At 34.2% G+C, this 22,892-nt stretch overlaps 1 protein-coding gene and 1 long non-coding RNA gene across 2 annotated transcripts in view; one reads left to right on the top strand and one right to left on the bottom strand.

Annotated features, from left to right (window-relative positions):
* The window catches only part of LOC144368312 (uncharacterized), a 53,094-nt gene that overhangs the window by 9,604 nt on the left and 20,598 nt on the right, over nucleotides 1-22,892 (top strand). The window lies entirely within an intron of this gene.
* The window catches only part of LOC144368313 (uncharacterized), a 74,242-nt gene that overhangs the window by 31,992 nt on the left and 19,358 nt on the right, over nucleotides 1-22,892 (bottom strand). Inside the window, exons 2-3 of the long non-coding RNA XR_013428116.1 lie at nucleotides 5,363-5,639; nucleotides 1,459-1,567 (exon numbers count right to left, since the gene is read on the bottom strand). This is a non-coding gene — a long non-coding RNA (uncharacterized LOC144368313). The remainder of the gene's footprint in view (nucleotides 1-1,458; nucleotides 1,568-5,362; nucleotides 5,640-22,892) is intronic.

The raw sequence follows: 22,892 nt of genomic DNA, 5'->3' as shown, positions 1-22,892 counted from the left end.
TGACACAGAAAGGACAAACTATTAAGGTAAAAGAGGGATAAATCAAACATTACGGGAATCTTAAACTATGCTGTTTGAAAGATTCCATCAAGAAAAGGAAAATGAAAAGGTGTCACATATAATATTTACAATATTAGTAATAATAATATATTTTATAGATTAACAGTATTCAGGTATCTGACAAGATTTATGGTCATTGGAAATCTTCAAACTTGGCAATAGTCAGACAAGCAACTTAAAGAAGGATCAAATATTTCAACATCAATGAACACCTGAAAATTTGCTCAAGAGCACGAGTCATCAGGAAAGCAAGAATGAATTCCAACTCACATCCATCACAATGTCTAAAATTCAAATGACAATGCCAAGTGTTGGCAGGGATTTAGAACAACTGCAGCTCCATCCTCTGTTGTTGAGAGGGATACATGTTACTATCACTTTGAAAAACAGTTTGGTGGCTGCTTATGAAGATGAGCATACACTAATCATGTGACCTGTCAATGCTGTCACCAGACATAAATGCATAAAACTAGAAAAGTACATGTTCCCATGAACTTCAGAACTGCTATGCTCAGAGTAGTTCCCAAATGGAAGCAATCAAAATGTCCATGAACAAGTGCCTGGATAAAACAAGTTATCATAATCCTTGAAATGGAATAAAACTCCACAATAAAAACATAAACTACTGATACGAGTAATAACATAAAAAAATCTCAGAAATATTATGGTGCACAAAAGGAGTCAGATAGTAAAGAATGTATGACAAACTATTCCATTTATATTTAGCTGCACAGGCACTTTCCTTCCTCTAAGGTATTCTTGATAGGTATTTTGGTCACAGAAACAAAGCTGAATAAAACATTCTATTCCTTGAACTTGAAAAATATGATTATATTGGCATATAAACAAATAAGCTAATGATATATCAAATCAGTGGAGCTAATGATAACTTAAAAAAAATCTCTTCTGGCAAAATTAGATGTCCATCTGGAAGGAAATAATGCTGGAGCACTGACTCATCAGACAAAAAGAAAATTCTAAATGAATGTAAGCCCAAAATGTTAAAAAAATAAACAATAATTGATAATTTTAAGAAGTATTTGTATAACATTGACCTTGGGGAGAAGTTTTTCAACTAACACTGGAAACTTAGCAGATGTAAAGAGAAGAATAACGTATTTGATAACATTAAAGTCTTCCAATTCGTCGCTGTGCAGGTTCTCTTCCTTTGTCAACACTTTTGCATGTTTGTTCATTAACATTTAATCCTATGACCCTGTCAATATCACAAAATAATAATAACATTTTGAAGAAGATTTTTTAGGATTTTTTTCAAATGAAAGTAGTTTCCTATTTTCATTTCCACACTTATTCCTCTCAGCTTGTCTTTATTTTTCCTTATTTTGTGGACTAAGATGACCAGCATTAGAGTAAGTGAACATGGAGGGAAACCCTTACCTTGTTCCTGATTTTAGGTGGGAAACATTCAGCATTTCACTACTAAATGTATCAGTTGTTTGTTCTTCATAGACACATTGTGTCAGGTGACAAAAATTTCCTCCTATTCCTAGTTTGCAAAAGAAAAAAATTAGGAATGAGTTTCAATTTTGTCAAATACTTTTTAAAAATTTATTGAAATTATTATATATACTCCTTGTTCTGTTAATGAAGTAAATTACATTCATTAATTTTCCAGTGTTGAGCAAACTTTACATTCCCAAACTACACTTGGTTGGGATGTATTATTCCTATTACATATGTCTGGATTTAGCTTGCTTTTGTAGAGGATTTTTTTGCACATATGTTTATGAGAAAGAGTTGTGCATACTTTTTTGTTGTTATCAGATCTTTTGGCATCAGATATGTTCCATTTAGTTTTGGTATCAGGGTTATATCTACCTAAGAAATGAGTAGGGAGATTTATTTTTCTCCTTTTATTTTTTAACTTGTGAATATTTGTATCACTTTTTCCTTAAATAAATGAAAGAATTCAATCTGTGAAATCTCTGAGAGTTAGAATTTTATTTGTGTTAAATTTTCAAATTATGGGTTGGGGTTGTGGCTCAGCGGTAGAGTACTCACCTATCACATGCGAGGCGCTAGGGTCAATCCTCAGCACCACATAAAATAATTAAAATAAAGGTACAACTTAAAAAACCCAAAATATTTAATTTTTTAAAATTATAAATGCAATTTTTTTTCATAGAGGGATAATCTTGTTGTCTTCGGAAATCTATTTTTCAAGAGATTTGTCCACTTTACCTAAGTTGTTGTATTTCTGGACATAATGCTTTTAATATTTGTAGAATCTATGTATACCACCTAAAGATAATCTGTATTTTCTGTCATTTTTCTCAATTACTCTTGCTTGGTATTTCTCAGTTTTTTTAATCTTTTTAAAAACTTGATTTTTTTCTGTAGTTTATCTGTTTTCTATTGGATTGTTTTCTGCTCTTTATGATTTCTTTGTCCTGTTTACTTTGGATTTTATTTGCTTGTCTTTCTCTAGATTCTTAAGATAGAAATTAAGATCATTGATTTTAAATTGTCTTTCTGACATCAACATGAAGTTTTACATTTTCCTCTTAGTACCACTTTGGCTGCAAATTTTAGCATACATTCCTTTCATTGTCATTAAGTTTGAAGAATTTCCACTTTCTTTTGTGATTTTTTTCTTTCATTTGTATTATTTAAGAGGATATTATTTGTATTTCTAGTATATGGGAATTTCATAGATACCTATAATTAATTATAACATAATTTTGTGTTCAGTAAACATAATTAGTATTTTAAAAATTTGTTGAGTTTATTAGGGGATGGAAATGGTAACAGCCCTGATTTTGGTTATTACACATTGTGTAAATGTACTAAATTATCATTTTGTGCCCCATGAATAACCATAAAATATTATCTGTTGACTTAAAAATGCAAAGTTGGTGAAACTTCCCTGCTTGTTTGGTTGGATTCTTAACCTTTCTCCCTGATTATACACCAAGGGGAGGAAATCTAGGTTCAAGTGTTATAACAATGTGAAACTTGCAAGACAAAGGCTATAGAACAGTGCAGGAAAGTTGTACCATATTCCATGAACAAAATGTGCATCTGCGTATGCAGATTCAGGGCTATTTCTCAAAGCACACCAGATGTGGGTTTTCTTGGCATATCCTCCCTTGTCCATGCTGGTAGTATTTCAGGAGCTTTTGTTTCTTTTCCTCACAGCACAGATTTTAAGAAATGAAAAATCAGGGGAAAACGATGCTGGCTAACATAAGGAATAGGAAGATGAGGATTTTGTTGTTTGAATCAAAGAAAAAAGTAGTCATATTAAAATTTTAAATAGTTATTTGACCAGCATTGATTCATAAGTTAATAGCTCAGTTGGTAGAAGATCAAGACTCCACTCAATGGGTAGCAGAGAAATAATTAAGGTGCTAATGAAATAAGACAAAATATTTGATTGGTTCAACTGCAAAGCTCTTAGTTGCAAGTTAATTGTTGGTGTCTAGTGATTAATCTTGAGTTTCCTTTTTCTGTATTCATTGAGCTGTGGGTTGTTTTACTTCAAAGCCACAGTACTGGAGGGATCTCAATCTAATAACCTCCAAATTAATTTTTTAAAACAGTTTGAAGAATGAGTTTTTTTCTCTCTCCTAAGTTCTGAATTAGATTAGAAGACTTGTTGGTGAAGGAGCCAGCAATAGAGAAAAATGCAGAATTGTAATTTCAGGGCAGAGAGCACAAGGTGGTGGGACCTAGTTCTGGAAAGGCTGCCATTGTATTGAGGGCGAAGATGACTATATTTATTAGAATCATGGAGAAGTTTGAAAGCCAATGGAGCCCCTGGCAGATTTCCAAGGACACAGCACACCTTCCTTTCTTCATTACTTTTTCTTTTTCTCTCTTCTTTCTCTTCCTTTTCTCTCTCCTTCTCCTCCTCCTTCTCCATGTTCTTCTACTTCACCATTAAGAATATAGTGTTATTTTCATAACCCTAACCCTATGATGAATTCTCTGTCAATTCTGAAGGTCTTAGGTCAGCAGGTCAAGAGATACTATTATGCATTTTAAGTGCTACAATAGGTACCTGTTCTCCTTTCTTTTCTGTCTCCCTTTATGGACTTTCACTCTATTTTCCTCACAGGGTTCTCCATGGATTTCATTTGAATTAGAAAAAAATTGGAAGGCAGTGGTAGTCATACATGACTGAGGTTTTCCCCTTTTCTTTTTCTCCTTCAAATTTCTGGTGCTGGAGATTGAACCCAGGGCCTTGTGCTTGCAACATAAGCACTATATGAACTTCACCAGCGCCCCCCCACCTTTTTTAATTTCTTACAGAATGAGCTGTGTTTCTGCCACACGCATGGAAAGAATATACTTATAGAAAATTACATACTGTAGAATCTGCCTCAAGGATATTTTGCTGCCACCTTTTATTTATTTAATTATTTCAGCTGTATATGGACTCAATGACTTTGTATTTATGTGGTGCTAGGATCAAACCCAGTGCCTCACACTTGCAAGGCAAATGCTCTACCCCTGAGCTACAACTCCAGCTTTTGCTGTCACCTTTTAAAAAATTATTAATTCAAACAGCTACTTTGAATTATTTCTATAATAAAAGGAGAAATATAATAACTTTCAAAAGTTTTCCCCCAAAGTAGCTGGGGACTGTATCCACCAGTCTCAGACTTACAAGAGGTAATATGTTGTTGTGTCATTGTAAAGTTGCTTCCTAGGAAGCTGACTTACTAAGTAGAAATGTTTGAGTTGTCCTGTGATCATTGATTATTTTATCAAGGCTACCAGCACTTGAAGATCAGAAGTAAAGGAAGGAAATTTGCAGGCCGCTGCAATAAACTCAGGGCCAGAAAAGAGGACATGTACCTATTGTAGCACTTAAAATACATAATAGTATCTCTTGACCAGCAAAATATGTCCTTTCCTGTGAAATTGCATAGGTACATCCTTACCATTGGTGGCTGTATTTTTAGATTCAGTTAAATCTGCCAGCAAATTCCTCTGTATTTCAAACCCGAAATCACTCATACAAACACTTAAAACACTCAAGTGTAAAACACAGGTTGACTTCTTATCTCCCCAAGGAAGTGGCCATGTCTCTACACTGGGAGGTCTATTGAAGGTTTTTTGTTGTTGCTGCTGGTAATGGTAGTAGTTTCATGATAATGATTATAGTTTTTGTTTTGTCACTGTTTGTGTTAATTTTTAACTATTTGTAGGAAATAGCTGTAGACTAATAGCTTCATTAGTCTACACAAAAGGACACAAAAATTTTCTGAAGGATTATTTAATTTTTTTTTTATAAATTTATGAAATGATCAATATGTAAGTGAACACGGCTTACCCATCGATTGACCAGGGATGATCCAGGCATTTTCCCCAGCCACTGCAGCTCTTCATGCTGCGCACTCATGTAATGGACAAATGCATAACCTCTGTGAACTGAGCATCCAACTATTTTCCCATACTTTGAAAAATGGCTTTAATGTAAAATTTCTTGACAATGGCTGAGTTTAAATTGCCAATGAAAACACCGGTATTGATGGACCTGAGGTCATTATTGTCGGTGATACTGTTAGCCTGTGTGTTGCCAGTCATGGTTAGCTCACCTAGTTTTAATCCTTAAACAAAGAAACAAAAGAACACAGTCATAAAGGAAACAAGTAGATACACAGGTATCACTGGCTTTTTTAGCTTTTCAATATTATACTCAGGATATCTCAAATCCCAAATTTAGTAATATGCCAGTCATGGTTAGCTCACCTAGTTTTAATCCTTAAACAAAGAAACAAAAGAACACAATCATAAAGGAAACAAGTAGATACACAGGTATCACTGGCTTTTTTAGCTTTTCAATATTATACTCAGGATAGCTCAAATCCCAAATTTAGTAATATAAAAGGTATACATTGCATGGCTCAATGTAACAAAAATACTCAACATACAAGTTTGAATAAATACCTGATTCACTTATCCAAAATTTATTTCCGAAAAATGACCAAATGTTTTTTTTTCTTTTTTCAGTTAGCCCATCCTTTAATCACTTATTCTATATTTAATTTACTTTAAATTATTTTCATAGCTAGAAAATAATAAAGCTCTATGGTACCTTCTTTTGCAATTTCCAATCATTATCAAATGCAGAAAATGGAGAATTGAATACAAAGCAAGGTGCACATGTACAAACAACTTGACAATTCACTTGAAAACTTACCCAGGCTTTCTGTTTTACTTTGATATGTAAATTAATACAGGATTTTTTCCTTCTTTCCTACTGGAAGATACATTGCTATGTAGGTAAAATAGACATAACATAGAGAATAGGAAGGAGTGGAGGAAAAGAGGGAGAAGAAAATTTCATTAATTTGAAATTACATGTGGAAATTGTCATCTATTTCATTTATTTTTTTCTTCCAAACAAGTAATAATACTTCCATTGTTATGGATATTTACCAGCTAAAAATATATATCCTCACAACTTGCAGAGAAGCAGTACAGTGTTTCAAAGCTTGAGAAAACATAGCCAGTTTTTCTTCTACATTTGCCGTCATGTAATTAGTATTATGAATAGGTTGTCAAACATAAAGATGGTGGAATGAGATGGACATCATTACCCTAAGTACATATATGAAGACACAAATGGTATAATTCTACTTTCTATACAACCAGAGAAATGAAAAATTGTGATATATATGTGGAATATCAATCATAATGCATTCTGCTGTTATATAAAAATTAAAATATATTTTTTAAAGAATGTAAAAAAAAGAAAAAGAAAATACACTGTAAAAAAGAAAAAACACTGTTAGGCTGTACTCAAGCCTCTTTGTTTTCAAGTAGAAATTTATATGACATAATCCTACCTGAAATTGTCAATGGTGCCAATCATTTATTACAGTCTTCCTTTAACTTGGATGTTTACAAAGAGTTTCCTCTTTCTATAAATTTAAGGCCTAAAGGAATGGTTCAATGATATACAGATAGATAATTATTAGAGTTTTTATGGGCAAGGAGAGTACACAATTTATCCAGCATTTTTCTTCTATCACAACTTTTAGTCTCCTTTCAGAGCCACTTCAGTCTATAACATAGATACCTCCACTTTAGATCCACATTGGTTTACTGATAAACAAAAGATGTCTTGTATCCTAAGAAATATGGGAGGTATTGCCCTTTATCAGGATGCTAAAGCAAAGTTAGCCCATATTTGCTAAAAGAATTTCAGGAATAAACTGCCTTTTTGTGTGAATGAAAAACAACTTCCATAACAGAAAAAAAAAATCTGATGAAATATGGAACATAGCAATGTAACCTCCAATTTCTCCCTGAGAACATGCATTTTTATTTCTCCATTGTCTATTATACGTATATATGTTATCAATTTCAATATCAAAACCCTATTATCAGAAACAAACAGTTAATTCCATTAAAGGCTGTGGAAGCAAAAAAAAGGTATTAAAATCAGAAGTTCACTTAGAAAGTTTAGCATGAAAAAGAATAATTTTGAGAATAAGATATTTAATTAGAATTAATGCTGTATATGTTATTTAATTAAACCAATAGTATATGTCAATTACAAAACAACATATGTAGTCAGTGTTCATAATAATAAGAAAATTAACACACTTTGTAACTGTTGAAATTTTATTCTCAACCCCACTTTTTATTCCTTTAATACAAAGCTTCTACGTTGCCTGAGGACTCCTAATATTTTTAAAAATTGTTTTCTGAGCTTGGGAGAAGATTTAATTGTGTTTAGTCAAACTCAATTAAACTTCTATTTTGAACATTAGCTAATTGATATACTTAATCAGCAACGAATACATACTTATATGAGAATTCTTAAAATATCACAGCTACCAAATTAATAATTGCATTTGATATTTAAGAACCATTTTAAATGACATTTCTAAATTAAGCATTAATGTAGAAGAAGTCTTAAAAGCACGTAAATTGGATATGCCTGAAAACTTACCCACTATACATTTAAAACAGGAACTCCCAAATCAAAAGCAAACAACATAAAAGTGTTTTGAATAAAACTGCCAATTATTACTTTTGTGGTTATTAAAGCTTTAAGTCAAACTAGACCCCTCAACATTGTTTGTCTATAATGAAGGCCTATTTACTAAACAAAATATTAATCCATTTACATAAAAATTAAGAGTAAGACACTATTAGAAACAAAAAATATACCAAAGCCTTGTATTGTTTCAATTTAGCTACATTTAAATGGCTTCTTTATAAACTAATCAAGCTAGGACTAAAGAAAAAAGGTCACAATTTTTTAAAATTTTGAGATTTGAGCTATTGTAATCCTCAAGAAAAATGATACAAGAATCAACTGAAACAACAACAAAAATCAAAGTATGTGTATATAACAATGTTAGCTGTGTTACATAGTGTTAGTTCCATTTCTTACCAGTAGAGGTCCAAGTCAGTAAGATAATCCATGGATATCATATTACTTTATTTTTGCTGATATTTGATAATTTTTTTAAATAACATAGTCATTTTCTAGACTAAATATTTTCTATGGTTGACATTTTATTTTCTGGACAGTGATATATGGGTTAAAATGCAAACACAAAAAATGTTAGATTAGATTGTACTCATGGTTTACACAGCCCAGTGTTCTGCATCAGACAGTGGTCCTTGGTCACATTTAACAGGATACTCTGGTACTCTAGAGTTCTCACTTTAAATGTCAACATGTGATCTTTGACACCATCCTTTTATCATATGAGGGTGACAAACTCCCAACTGTAGATTGTGTAATTGTAATCAATGACTACTAGGTACCCTAAAGTCTATATGCATCTAATCTTGCCAGTTTCTGTTAGCATTGATGAGAAAGAATGATTTTTTGTGGTTTCTTATGTTATCACTCCAACATTCTCTGAAAGTCAAGCATCAAGTCTATTATTATTGTACTAATACTTCATTATTAGTCTACTGGTTGGCTTGTAACTTCGTATTACATGAATTTTCAATTAGTTGAGGAAGGACTTCCACTTCAGTCATGATAAAATAACAGGAACTAAACTTAACCCACCTGACTCAAACAACTAGAAAACCAGGCAGACACAGATGAAGCAACTGTTTTTCAGACATTAAACCACAAGCAGTACAAAGCCAAGACATGAAAGAATACAAATTAAGTCCTAGGGTAGCCCCAGCTTTCTGCCTAGAAAGCATATTTTAGATCACAGAAAATAAAGAGGGGTTGGAGGATGTTTTGCAAATACAGTGACCTGAGTTGAAGAGCTTAAAACCAGAGCTCAGAGTGTCTAAGAAAGGAGGACTTTGGAAGGTTGTGTGTGTGTGTGTGTGTGTGTGTGTGTGTGTGTGTGTGTTACTGAGGATTGAACCCAGGGCCTTGTGCATGTTAGGTAAGCACTCTACTAACTGATCTATAGACTCAGCCCTGTGAGGCAGTTTTCATGAGAGAAAAGAACTACGGAGAAAAGGAACTCCAGAAATCTGCTTCAGGTTGTCCCTTGAATTAATGCTGATCTCTATGACATGCACACAATGGGGTAAAATGCATGTGTCTGATTAAAAAGCTGTTGGAAAGCTCTGAACTATTAATCACAAGATCCACAGTGGGTCTATCAGCAATTTTGGAGAGTGCTAACAGATTACTGAGAGCATCAAATTTAGACATCAGACGTGGACCTTAGTTAATGGGGATAAATGATACGGAGGCCAATCCTTGTAAAGCATGAAAACCGGATGATAAAACTGAAGAAATCAAAATTACTATTAGAGAAAAGCATGATATTTATTTATTTATTTATTTATTTATTTATTTGAGAGAGAGAGAGAGAGAGAGAGAGAGAGAGAGAGAGATAGAGAGAATTTTTTAATATTTATTTTTTAGTTTTCGGCGGACACAACATCTTTGTTTGTATGTGGTCCTGAAGATCGAACCTGGCACGCACACATACCAGGCTAGCGCGCTACTGCTTGAGCCACATCCCCAGCCCAATGATATTTATTTTTAAAAATAGTAACAGGAAACACACCATCTCAGCATCTGATCAAACCTCCTAGTCATCTGAAAAATATGACCATGACCAAGAGGGAAATGAAAGATACGCAAATCAATCAAATGGAACTTTTAAAGAGAAAAATTTAAATATATAAAAGTTTTTTTTAATTTTTTTTATTGGTTGTTCACAACATTACAAAGCTCTTGACATATCATATCTCATACATTAGATTGAAGTGGGTTATGAACTCCCAATTTTACCCCAAATGCAGATTGCAGAATCACGTCGGTTACACATCCACAATTTTACATAATGCCCTATTAGTAATTGTTGTATTCTGCTACCTTTCCTATCCCCTACTATCCCCCCTCCCCTTCCCTCACATCTTCTCTCTCTACCCCATCTACTGTAATTCATTTCTCTCCTTGTTTATTTTCCCATTCCCCTCACAACCTCTTATATGTAATTTTGTATAGCAATGAGGGTCTCCCTTCATTTCCATGCAATTTCCCTTTTCTCTCCCTTTTCCTCCCATCTCATGTCTCTGTTTAATGTTAATCTTTTCTTCCGGCTCTTCCTCCCTGCTCTGTTCATAGTTGACTTCATAGTGGCTGCCAATCTTACTTGAGTGAGATGGTATCTTAGGGTGGTTTTGATTTGCATTTCTCTGACTGCTAGAGATGGTGAGCATTTTTTCATGTACTTGTTGATTGATTGTATATCCTCCTCTGAGAAGTGTCTGTTCAGGTCCTTGGCCCATTTGTTGATTGGGTTATTTGTTATCTTATTGTCTAATTTTTTGAGTTCTTTGTATACTCTGGATATTAGGGCTCTATATGAAGTGTGAGGAGTAAAAATTTGTTCCCAGCATGTAGGCTCCCTATTTACCTCTCTTATTGTTTCTCTTGCTGAGAAAAAACTTTTTAGTTTAAGTAAGTCCCATTTGTTGATTCTTGTTGTTAACTCTTGTGCTATGGGTGTCCTATTAAGGAATTTGGATAGACAACACAGGTGATAAAGCTTTGCAGAACAGGGAAGAAAATCTGAAGCTGTACCAATAGAGAATAACCAAAATGTAAATGAAAAGCAAACAGCCTCATGGATCAGTGAAGAATATCAAGTTACTTAAAATGCCTCTAGAGTCCCAGAGAAGCTAACAGAAAAATATTCAGAAACAAAATGGCAAAGAACTTCTGACTATGACAAAAATGATACTCCTAGAATCTCAATGAATAAATACAAGCAGAAAAAATACACAGAAAACCATATGAGATACATCAGAATCAAATTACTGAAAAGCAGTGATAAAGAGGATAATTGGGGCTGTTAGACATTAAGAAAATGATTACATTCTGACAGAAAAATGGGGAGTAAGAGTCAAATGCTGCAAGTATAAAACAAATGACAAGGGAAATATAATTTTTTTCAGTAAAAGCAGTTTATTTTTAATTGGGAAGGTTGGATGAGCTAAATTGTCCATATGAAAGCTACCATAACAGAGAAGCTGTAAACTACTGTCACCCCAAAGAATTTTCTGTGATGATGTGAATATGCTATATCTGTACTATCAAGAAAGTATTTAATAATCATGCATGGTTTTTGAAATGCAGCTACTATGGCTAAAGAACTGATTTTTAAACTTTTTTTAAATTAAAATAAGATCATTTTCTAAGGGCTTGCTGTACCCAAAAAGGGTAACAGGGTTTCAGCCCCCTAAAATACAGCCAATCAGAAAAAATCTATTTATGTCTACTAGAGAATGGATATATTTTTTGTCCTGAAGACTTGGCAAAGATTTGATTGTATTAGTTATATTTAAGAACAACAACAAATAAGTTTAATTAGCTGCCATGAGAACTAATTTAAAAGATTAAGGTTTTTAGTCTGAAAATATCAGCTGAGATAGTGAATCCTCTGTAAAATCATAGAGAATGTATTTAGAATGAATAAACATTTTCACTTGTATTCAAGGGAGATTTTTATCCTTGAATCCCAATAGGATATATTAAAGGCAGCTCTAAAGTGTACTTTAGAGGAAATATTTTGTGGAGCATATAACATTAACAGTAAATTCCACCCTTATCCCAGATTTGATGGTCCTGAATTTCCAATATAAATATTAGAGGCACTCAGACTCAAATAAAGAGTAAACAACAGGCTGGGGATGTGGCTCAAGCGGTAGCGAGCTCCCCTGGCATGGGTGCGGCCTGGGTTCGATCCTCAGCACCACATACAAAGATGTTGTGTCCCCGGAGAACTAAAAAATAAGTATTAAAATTCTCTCTCTCTCTCTCTCTCTCTCTCTCTCTCTCTCTCTCTCTAAAAAAAGAGTAAACAACAGAAAAAAGAGTAAACAGAAACAATAAAAATGTCCAGATGTTCCAGAGAATCAACCAAAAATATTATTACATACCATATTCAAGAACTCAGAATAATAATTAAAGGGATACATAAAAAATATATATTATATCCTTAAAGCAGTATTCAAATAAGGACCATAATATTAATTAAAACATAGAAAATTTGGTAAGATATAAAAGATGCAAGATATAAAGTCTAAAGTTGTCATCTCTGAGAGAGCGTGCACATAAAGGAGTGAGATGACATCCAGCTGAGAAGACCACAGAAACCTTCTTTAAAAAGGTAATATTTGAATTAAATACTGAAAGATGTAGGAGTTCAACCGACATATAGTAGTTTTGCCAAATATTTTTTAATTCTCTTCTCTGTAAGAGAATAATTTTCTTAAACATGTTATGGGCATATATATGCATAATTACAAACAGGGGAAAACAGAAGATAAACTAATGTATTTAAGCCTCTTTTCTTGGAAAAAGTTAAGTCAAAAGAATGCCATAAAAAGTTTGAATTTATTCTTCAAAAAGCATCCATAAATTAGAAATATATAATTTATATCCATCACACCACTGACAACTTTTCAATGCATCTCAAGAAAAACTGCCTGTCAAAAATTTTAAAAATCTATTTGTAGAAGTATGCTATGAAAAAATGTGATCTTCATTTTGTAATGAAGAAATCACCACAGTATGTTTGTTATTATCCCTCTTATTTACAACATGATGAATATTGAAGTCTTGAGCATTGAACTACTTTCTGAAATAAAACAAAAGTAAGCATTTGAGAGTAAAATTTGGAGAAATATATAAATTTGAGAAATTTGAAGGGATATGTATACACATGTAAGAAAAAACATAATCACAACCTGAAGACATTTTGCAATTAAAATTGTACTTCTTCATTCTTTTTAATAGTTACAAACTAAGTTATGATTTAGAATCAAAAATATTATCACAATATATACCAAGTATCATTACTTATTATTTGAACATCCATTTTATTATGTTGTTAAATAACTTACTACACACAACTTAAATTTGTTCATAGTAATAAAGTTACACCATCATATTCTTTGTGTGCTTGATGCACATTTGTCTTATTTCCAGTTTTCTTAGGTCACAAAAATACCTCAAGATGAACTCTGAAAATTTATTAATGACAAGTCCCAGCATTGAAATTCTTTGATCAAACAGGATGGGGAATATTAGTCATCAATGCTCAACTATATTCCTGAAAGACTGAACATTTTCCAACTAGAACCAGCAGGGTAGAAACTACCTCTTTGAAAAGCATGTTCAACGCAGATTTGTCACCTGTCAGATCTTCCCTAAAAGAAATTTTAGATTCATTAGGTTGAGTAGGAGGAATGGACGGATCATAACAGATGCTTTGATTTGTAATGGTGAATGAAGTTCAAGAGTTAAGTTAGGCTGGTTCCAGAAATGGAAAAAGCACAACTCCTTTGCACTCCAGGAAAAATAAAGTAGAGATTGGAGCTTCCCAGGCATATATTCAGTCATTATTATTTAGAAATGCAAAAAAGTCATTTGGATTTTGTTTGTTCAATGTGTGCTTTGTTAAAACTGCAGATTACCTTTTCAATAAGTTGGTGTTACAACAGTATGTGTGAATGATTGCTGAACAGTTCAATATCCGATTACAAAGAAAGAAAAACACAGCTGTAAAAAAATAAAAATATTTGAAAAAAAGAAACTACACAACTAAATAATACAATCAACAATTTATACTGAATAGAAATATATGAAATATTCCTACCATCAACAAGTAAATATACTTTCTTAACAACAATAAAATTCAAAGAGATAAAACCACATTATAGTGTCAATCAGAAGTATTCACTTCAAACAGATTAAAGAACATTCATATTCTCTGTAATATAATCAAGTTGATATACTTCTAGGAAGTTTAGTGCATGTCTTTAACACTTTAGTCTTGAACACTTTCTCCTCTGCAAATGGAACTTTCAGTAGCAAATCAGCTGTCAAAGATGCTGATTATAATTATGTCTTTATGATAACTTCCCATTGATTAACATGACCTAGTCATAAAATTGTTTTGAGTTATATAAAGAAGTCAAACCAACAATCATGAGGCTCCCTTACTTGACTGGGGGAAATGGGTCAATCAGGTTTAGTATCCACTTGTGATAAAAGGGTCTTAGAAAATGGAACTTGTAAAAAACAAGCTTCCTCTGAATTGTTGAAGAGTTTGTGATCGGCACTATACCTACATTATCAGTGATTGTGCATTAAAAGCAGACACAACTCTGTGCCACTGAGTACTGTTTGAACCATTATTTGTCCGAGAGCCATGAATCATGAGACATCATTATCTCGGTTTATGACTGTCAACAACATCTAGTAGAAATGACAACCTGATGAACAGCCCCTTTCCTGGGATGGGAATAGGCAGTCAGCAGAAGTGTGGAAGAAGTAATCAATGGTACATTCATTCTTTGTTCATATCACATTTTTTAAATGCCTGTTGTAGAAAACGCTTGAAATGGTTCCAAGTAGGAGATTAAGAATTTTAAAAGACAATCTATAAGTCATTAAAACTATCTTTAAAAAGGTGTACAACAATTTCTATTTAATAATCAGAGAGCACTTATTGTTACCCGCCATTGAGCTAGGTACTTATTAAGTATTCATTTGCTGACACTAGTTTTTCCTTTTTTCCCCACTTATTTCCTCTGTAATCTGGAGAATTTCTAGGAAAGTGTTCCAAGTTACTTAACAAAGGTGTCAATCACTATAATGCACAAGAACTACACATCGAGCGGCCTTGTCACCACCATGACTAATGTCACCTTGAGGGTAATAGCCACAACTGCCAGGACACACTTTATAATTTATATGAGAACAAATGCCTGATAAAGTATGTGCAGAATTCCCAGAGATGATTATTCTAATTTTTACCAATAAATTATAAGACTCCTGAAATCACACAAAATAAAGTAGAAATCACATAAGCTTGTATTCAACTTTTTCTGAGTCACTTGATAATAAATACTATGACATAGTTCACCTTAACAAAGTTCAATCAGACAAATATGGAGAATCAAGGCAGACACACGATATTCACTTCTAAGTGCATATTATAAGAGAATTACCCTTGTGTACACACTGAAATAAAATCTGCTTTATTCACTACATTCATTCACTGAATAAAACATCTTTCTCCTTTTAAAACTCTTAGGTCACTTAAAACTAGAATTCTGAAGGTAAACTTTACTATGTCTACAGGAGAAATTCACTCTTAGTTAACAGGTGCATCCCATTATTGTTCTCCTTTTCAAGCTGGAATTAAATTTAGACCACTAAGTGATTTCATGTAGGCTACTAAATGTCCCACAGAGACAAATAACTGTCAATTATGATTGATGTGGCTTTGGCAGACTGGTTCTATAGTGAAAGGTCTTAAATCCCACAACCACTGCCCTGAAATTTCCTGTACTCCCCTAATATATAAATAAATGTCCACAAGAGGTGCTGTGGTGAATTTCCTTCAGCAAACTGAAATGTCTGAGGTTGCAATAAATAGCAAATAAAAATGGTACAGTGAAAATTCCTTTGTATGTATACATCAGATAATGTCCCTATTTACAAATTTCTTCAATTCAACTGCTAAGAATGTAGATGTGGTGTCATATATGATACCATCTAGCAATGCAGGTGATGCAAATAACTGACACAGAACATAGTTTCTCAGTGGAAAAGATCCTATCCTTGTGGATATAATAGTCCATTATGATACAAAGACTTTCCACATCTTCCCTCACCTTAGCTACCACATAAGGCAGAATCTGTAAAACATTGGAAAAAAAGAAATGAAGAAATTAAAAATTGCATATGTCTTCCTCTGGATAAGAACTACAGTGTTGCTATTAATTTGTATCCCTTCCTTTGCTTAGTCAAGTTTAAGAACTGATAAGATCTTACTCTAGAAATAATAGAAAGGATAGTGACTATGGGTAGGAGATAATTAAGCCATTTAAGTGTCTTCATTGGACATTTGTAGTCCCCACACAGACTTTGTAATCATTTTAACATCAGCATAACTAGTATAACATAGAAGATTTTCCAACTTGGAGAGAAAAAAATCTACCTTTATTTTTAAAAAGGGATGTCAATCAAGGTTATGCAAACAAGGATTCCAATTCCAGCTCTGCCTTTTTCTTGCTGAGTAACTTTGGGCACTTTGTAGCCTTTCAGATTCTGTTTTCTATATATAATTTATAAATGGCAATAGGAACTGCTGATATGACTTTGGGAGGTTTAAATGAGATGTAGTATAACATTATGTACAGTATTTAGCATATAGGAAGTGATTAAACTCTTAGTTATTTAGAATATATGCACAAGTTAGAAATTCATGTCCTAGATTATTTTTCTTCAACAAAAATGATATTTACCCACTTTCAGGAATACTGACTGAATTCAAGTATGACTTACATTCCTCCATTGACAATTTCCACATTCTCAGGCAGTTATCTGATAATCTGATTACTTTTATGAAACTAGATTTAGATAATGATTCTTAGTATTTTACATCTGTTTCTTTCTTTCTTTCTTTCTTTCTTTCTTAAAGAGAGAGAGAATTTTCAACATTTATCCTTTAGCTTTTGGCAGACACAACATCTTTGTTGGTATGTGGTGCTGAAGATCGAACCCGGGCCTCACGCATGCCAGGCGAGCGCGCCACCGCTTGAGCCACATCCCCAGCCCTACATCTGTTTCTTTCTAAAAGGGTTAGCTGGGTTCTTTGGAGATATGGCACACAACCTCCAATAATATTTGGTCTGAGGTGATTGCAATACATTAATCTCAACAAAAATTTTTTAAATCAACATTACCGGAGAATGTTTTAATTTATGGGCATGTATCACAGCATTGGTGATATTGATTGACCTTGTGCTCATGAGCAGGTAGGACCCTACAGGTACCTCACTTTGGTTTTATGGCCTCCTGCTTGGACAATACTGACATATACATAGGAAGGACATGATGTTACAGAAGCTCTGATGTTTGGCCTTATACATATATTCTTAGGGATGACTTTCACATTCTGTGTGCATCTTTGATGCCACAGTCTGGCTGGGCACAAATCACGAGCCACTCAAGCAGGAAAAAACTTTATTTCCGAACTCCACCAGCACACTCCACACACACTCCCCCGGAACTCTCCCGAACACCACCCACAGGGCTCTTCTATGAACACACGAACCGAAAATCCCTCCTCGGGCACTTCCCCAACCAATTCGAACTCTTCAGGAATCCCCGCGAGAACTCAACGGGAACTCTGTGAGAACTCAAAAGTCATCATCTTAAAGGCTCGCTGGCGTCACCTCTCAACCACTACTTCTGGCAAAAATGCCACGAGTCATCCTGACTCGGCTATGGCTCTCAGCACTTTTATTTTACATACAAAGCCTTTTATAACCTCTCCAGGGGCCAGGGTGATTATATAGCTAGCTCTAAGCTTCATCTGGAGTATACATTTTATGTGCTGAGGCAACAATGTTGGTTATGGCTCTTTTTAAACAATTTATGGATTTTTCTACAAATTTGATATACTAATAATGAAAACAGTATGTGTAGAGGGGTGACATTTGAGAAGGGCAGATTCCAGAGTTGGGCCAACACACTACAGACTGCATTTATCAGCTGTTTTACCAGGTGTAATCTACTAGCTCCTATTAGCATTCAAGTGGATGGCACAGATAGACATTAAATAGTCACCTGGTCAATTGCACTCACACACTCATAATGATGGTTTATGATTTAAAAATATCTGCACTAAACCAAAATAGAATGTCCAGAACACATTTGTGTCTCTGAGAATGAACAGAAACCTAGATCGCCACTCAGGAGAGTTTCCCCATCTGCACAGGAATATCTTATATGTACTTGAAAACCAGGGACATTTACCCCAGTGAAGTAGAGAAAGGTGTTGAGTCTCCTACTTGCTCTTGGAGTCTTCTTTCTTCATATTTAAAGAGACTTATAACTTTTCCTTGACTTATTTTTTTTATTGGTTGTTCACAACATTACAAAGCTCTTGACATATCATACTTCGAACAATAGTTTCAAGTGAGTTATGAACTCCCATTTTTACCCCAAATACAGATTGCAGAATCACATAGGTTACACATTCACATTTTTACATAATGCCATACTAGTGACTGATGTATTCTGCTACCTTTCCTATCCTCTACTATCCCCCTCCCCCCATCTTCTCTTTCTATCCCATCTACTGTAATTCATTTCTCTCCTTATTTTTCTTCCAATTCCCCTCACAACCTCTTTTATGTAGTTTTTTATAACAATGAGGGTCTCTTTCCATTTCCATGCAATTCCCCTTTTCTCTCTCTTTCCCTCCCATCTCATGCCTCTGTTTAATGTCAATCTTTTCTTCCTGCTCTTCCCCCCTACTCTATTCTTAGTTGCTCTCATTATATCAAAGAAGACATTTGGTATTTGTTTTTTAGGGATTGGCTAGCTTCACTGAGCATAATCTGCTCTAATGCCATCCATTTCCCTGCAAATTCCATGATTTTGTCATTTTTTAGTGCTGCGAAATACTCCATAGTGTATAAATGCCACATTTTTTAATCCATTCACCCATTGAAGGGCATCTGGGTTGGTTCCACAGTCTAGCTATTGTAAATTGTGCTGCTGTGAACATCAATGTGGCAGTATCCCTGTAGTACGCTCTTTTAAGGTCTTCAGGGAATAGACCAAGAAGGGCAATAACTGGGTCAAATGGTGGTTCCATTCCTAGCTTTCCCAGGAATCTCCATACTGCTTTCCAAATTGGCCGAACCAATTTGCAGTCCCACCAGCAATGTATAAGAGTACCCTTTTCCCCACATCATCTCCAGCACTTGTTATTATTTGACTTCATAATGGCTGCCAATCTTACTGGAGTGAGATGGTATCTTAGGGTAGTTTTGATTTGCATTTCTCTGACTGCTAGAGATGGTGAGCATTTTTTCATGTATTTGTTGATTGATTGTATGTCCTCCTCTGAGAAGTGTCTGTTCAGGTCCTTGGCCCATTTGTTGATTGGGTTATTTGTTGTCTTATTGTCTAATTTTTTGAGTTCTTTGTAAACTCTGGATATTAAGGCTCTATCTGAAGTGTGAGGGGTAAAAATTTGTTCCCATGATGTAGGCTCCCGATTTACTTCTCTTATTGTTTCTCTTGCTGTGAAAAAACTTTTTAGTTTAAGTAAGTCCCATTTGTTGATTCTTGCTATTAACTCTTGTGCTATGGGTGTCCTGTTAAGGAATTTGGAGCCTGATCCCACAATATATAGATCGTAGCCAACTTTTTCTTCTATCATACGCAGAGTCTCTGATTTGATATCAAGGTCCTTGATCCATTTTGAGCTAATTTTTGTGCATGGTGAGAGGAGGGGATTCAGTTTCATTTTGTTGCATATGGATTTCCAGTTTTCCCAACACCATTTGTTGAAAATGCTATCCTTCCTCCATTGCATGCTTTTAGCCCCTTTATCGAATATAAGATAGTTGTAACTTTGTGGATTAGTCTCTGTATCCTCTATTCTGTACCATTGGTCCACCCGCCTGTTTTGGTACCAGTACCATGCTGTTTTTGTTACTATTGCTCTGTAGTATAGTTTGAAATCTGGTATTGCTATACCACCTGATCCACACTTCCTGCTTAGAATTGCTTTTGCTATTCTGGGTCTTTTATTTTTCCATATGAATTTCATGATTGCTTTATCTATTTCTACAAGCAATGCCATTGGAATTTTGATTGGCATTGCATTAAACCTATAGAGGACTTTTGGTAATATCGCCATTTTGATGATGTTAGTTCTGCCTATCCATGAACAGGGTATATCTTTCCATCTTCTAAGATCTTCTTCTACTTTTCTTTTTAGGGATCTGTAGTTTTCATTGTATAAATCTTTCACCTCTTTTGTTAGGTTGATTCCCAAGTATTTTATTTTTTTTGAGGATATTGTGAATGGAGTGGTTTTCCTTATTTCCATTTCAGAGGTTTTGTTGCTGATATACAGAAATGCCTTTTATTTGTGCGTGTTGATTTTATATCCTGCCACTTTGCTGAATTCATTTATTAGTTCTAGTAGTTTTTTTGTAGACCCTTTTGGGTCTTCTAGGTATAGAATCATGTCATCTGCAAATAGTGATAATTTAAGTTCTTCCTTTCCAATTTTTATGCCTTTAATTTCTTTCGTTTGTCTAATTGCTCTGGCCAGTGTTTCGAGAACTATATTGAATAGAAGTGGTGATAGAGGGCATCCCTGTCTTGTTCCTGATTTTAAGGGGAATGCCTTCAATTTTTCTCCATTCAGAATGATGCTAGCCTGGGGCTTAGCGTAAATAGCTTTTACAATATCAAGGTAAGTTCCTGTTATCCCTAGTTTTTCTAATGTTTTGAACATAAAGGGATGTTGTACTTTGTCAAATGCTTTTTCTGCGTCTATCGAGATGATCATATGGTTCTTATCTTTAAGTCTATTGATATGGTGAATAACATTTATTGATTTCCGTATATTGAACCATCCCTGCATCCCAGGGATGAATCCTACTTGATCATGGTGCACAATTTTTTTGATGTGTCTTTGTATCCGATTCGCCAGAATTTTATTGAGGATTTTTGCATCTAGGTTCATCAGAGATATTGGTCTGTAGTTTTCTTTCTTTGATGTGTCTTTGTCTGGTTTCGGGATCAATGTGATGTTGGCCTCATAGAATGATTTTGGAAGGACTCCCTCTTTTTCTATTTTCTGGAATAACTTGAAAAGTATTGGTATTAATTCTTCTTTAAAGGTTTTGTAAAACTCCGCTGTATACCCATCCGGTCCTGGGCTTTTCTTGGTTGGTAGTCTTTTGATTACTTCTTCAATTTCATCCATTGATATTGGTCTGTTCAAATCGTGTGTGTCCTCCTGACTCAGTCTGGGCAAATCATATGTCTTAAGAAATTTATTGATGTCTTCACTATCTTCTATTTTATTGGAATATAGGTTTTCAAAATAGTTTCTAATTGTCTTCTGTATTTCTGTGGCGTCTGTTGTGATATTGCCTTTTTCATCCCTTATGTTAGTAATTTGAGTTCTCTCTCTTCTTCTCTTTGTTAGCACGGCTAAAGGTTTGTCAATCTTGTTTATTTTTTCAAAGAACCAACTTTTAGTTTTGTTAATTTTTTCGATAGTTTCTTTTGTTTCAATTTCATTGATTTCCACTCTGATTTTAATTATTTCTTGCTTTCTGCTGCATTTGCTATTGTTTTGCTCTTTCTTTTCTAGGGCTTTGAGATGAAGTGTGAGCTCATTTATTTGTTGGTTTTTCCTTTTTTTGAGGAATGACCTCCAGGCGATGAATTTCCCTCTTAAAACTGCTTTCATTGTGTCCCATAGATTCCGATAGGTTGTGTCTGCATTTTCATTTATCTCTAAGAATTTTTTGATTTCCTCCTTTATGTCTTCTGTAACCCTTTGATCATTCAGTAACATATTGTTCATTTTCCATGTGATATTGGATTTTCCCTTCCTTCTTTTATCATTAATTTCCAGTTTCAATCCATTATGATCAGATAAAATGCATGGTATAATCTCTACCCCTTTATATTTATTGAGGGTTGCCCTATGGCATAATATATGGTCTATTTTTGAGAAGGATCCATGTGCTGCTGAGAAAAAAGTATATCCATTCGATGATGGTTGGTATATTCTGTATATGTCAGTTAAGTCTAGGTTATTGATTGTGGTATTGAGGTCTATAGTTTCTTTATTCAACTTTTGCTTGGAGGATCTGTCCAATGGTGAGAGAGGTGTGTTGAAGTCACCCATAATTATTGTGTTGTGGTCTATTTGATTCTTGAACTTGAGGAGAATTTGTTTTATAAACTTCGAAGCGCCATTATTTGGTACATAAATATTGATAATTGTTATGTCTTGTTGTTTAATGGTTCCTTTTAACAGTATATAATGTCCTTCCTTATCCCTTTGGATTAACTTAGTCTTGAAGTCAATTTTATTCGATATGAGGATGGCCACCCCTGCTTGCTTGCGAGGAGCCTGTGCGTGGTATATTTTTTCCCAACCTTTCCCCTTCAGCCTGTGTATGTCTTTTCCAGTCAGGTGAGTCTCCTGGAGGCAGCATATTGTTGGATTTGTTTTTTTGATCCATGTTACCAGCCTATGTCGCTTTATTGGAGTGTTTAAACCATTAATGTTTAGAGTTACTATTGATATATGGTTTGTACTTCCAGCCATATTTGATTATTTATCTCGTTTTTTTTTTTTTAATTGCGTTTGTTTCACCATGATTAGTTTTCCCCCCTCCGTCTGTCTTTACTGAGGTACTTCCCACTGTTGGCTTTGGTTATTGTTTTCTGTTTCTTCCTCGTGAAGTGTTTTGCTCAAGATGCTTTGCAACTCTGGTTTTCTGGCTGCAAATTCTTTTAGTTTTTGTTTATCGTGAAAGATTTTTATTTCGTTGTC

Source organism: Ictidomys tridecemlineatus, chromosome 11 (genome assembly GCF_052094955.1).
Source record: "Ictidomys tridecemlineatus isolate mIctTri1 chromosome 11, mIctTri1.hap1, whole genome shotgun sequence".
In the NCBI taxonomy this organism is placed as follows: domain Eukaryota; kingdom Metazoa; phylum Chordata; class Mammalia; order Rodentia; family Sciuridae; genus Ictidomys; species Ictidomys tridecemlineatus.
This window is presented reverse-complemented; position numbering and strand designations above follow the sequence as displayed.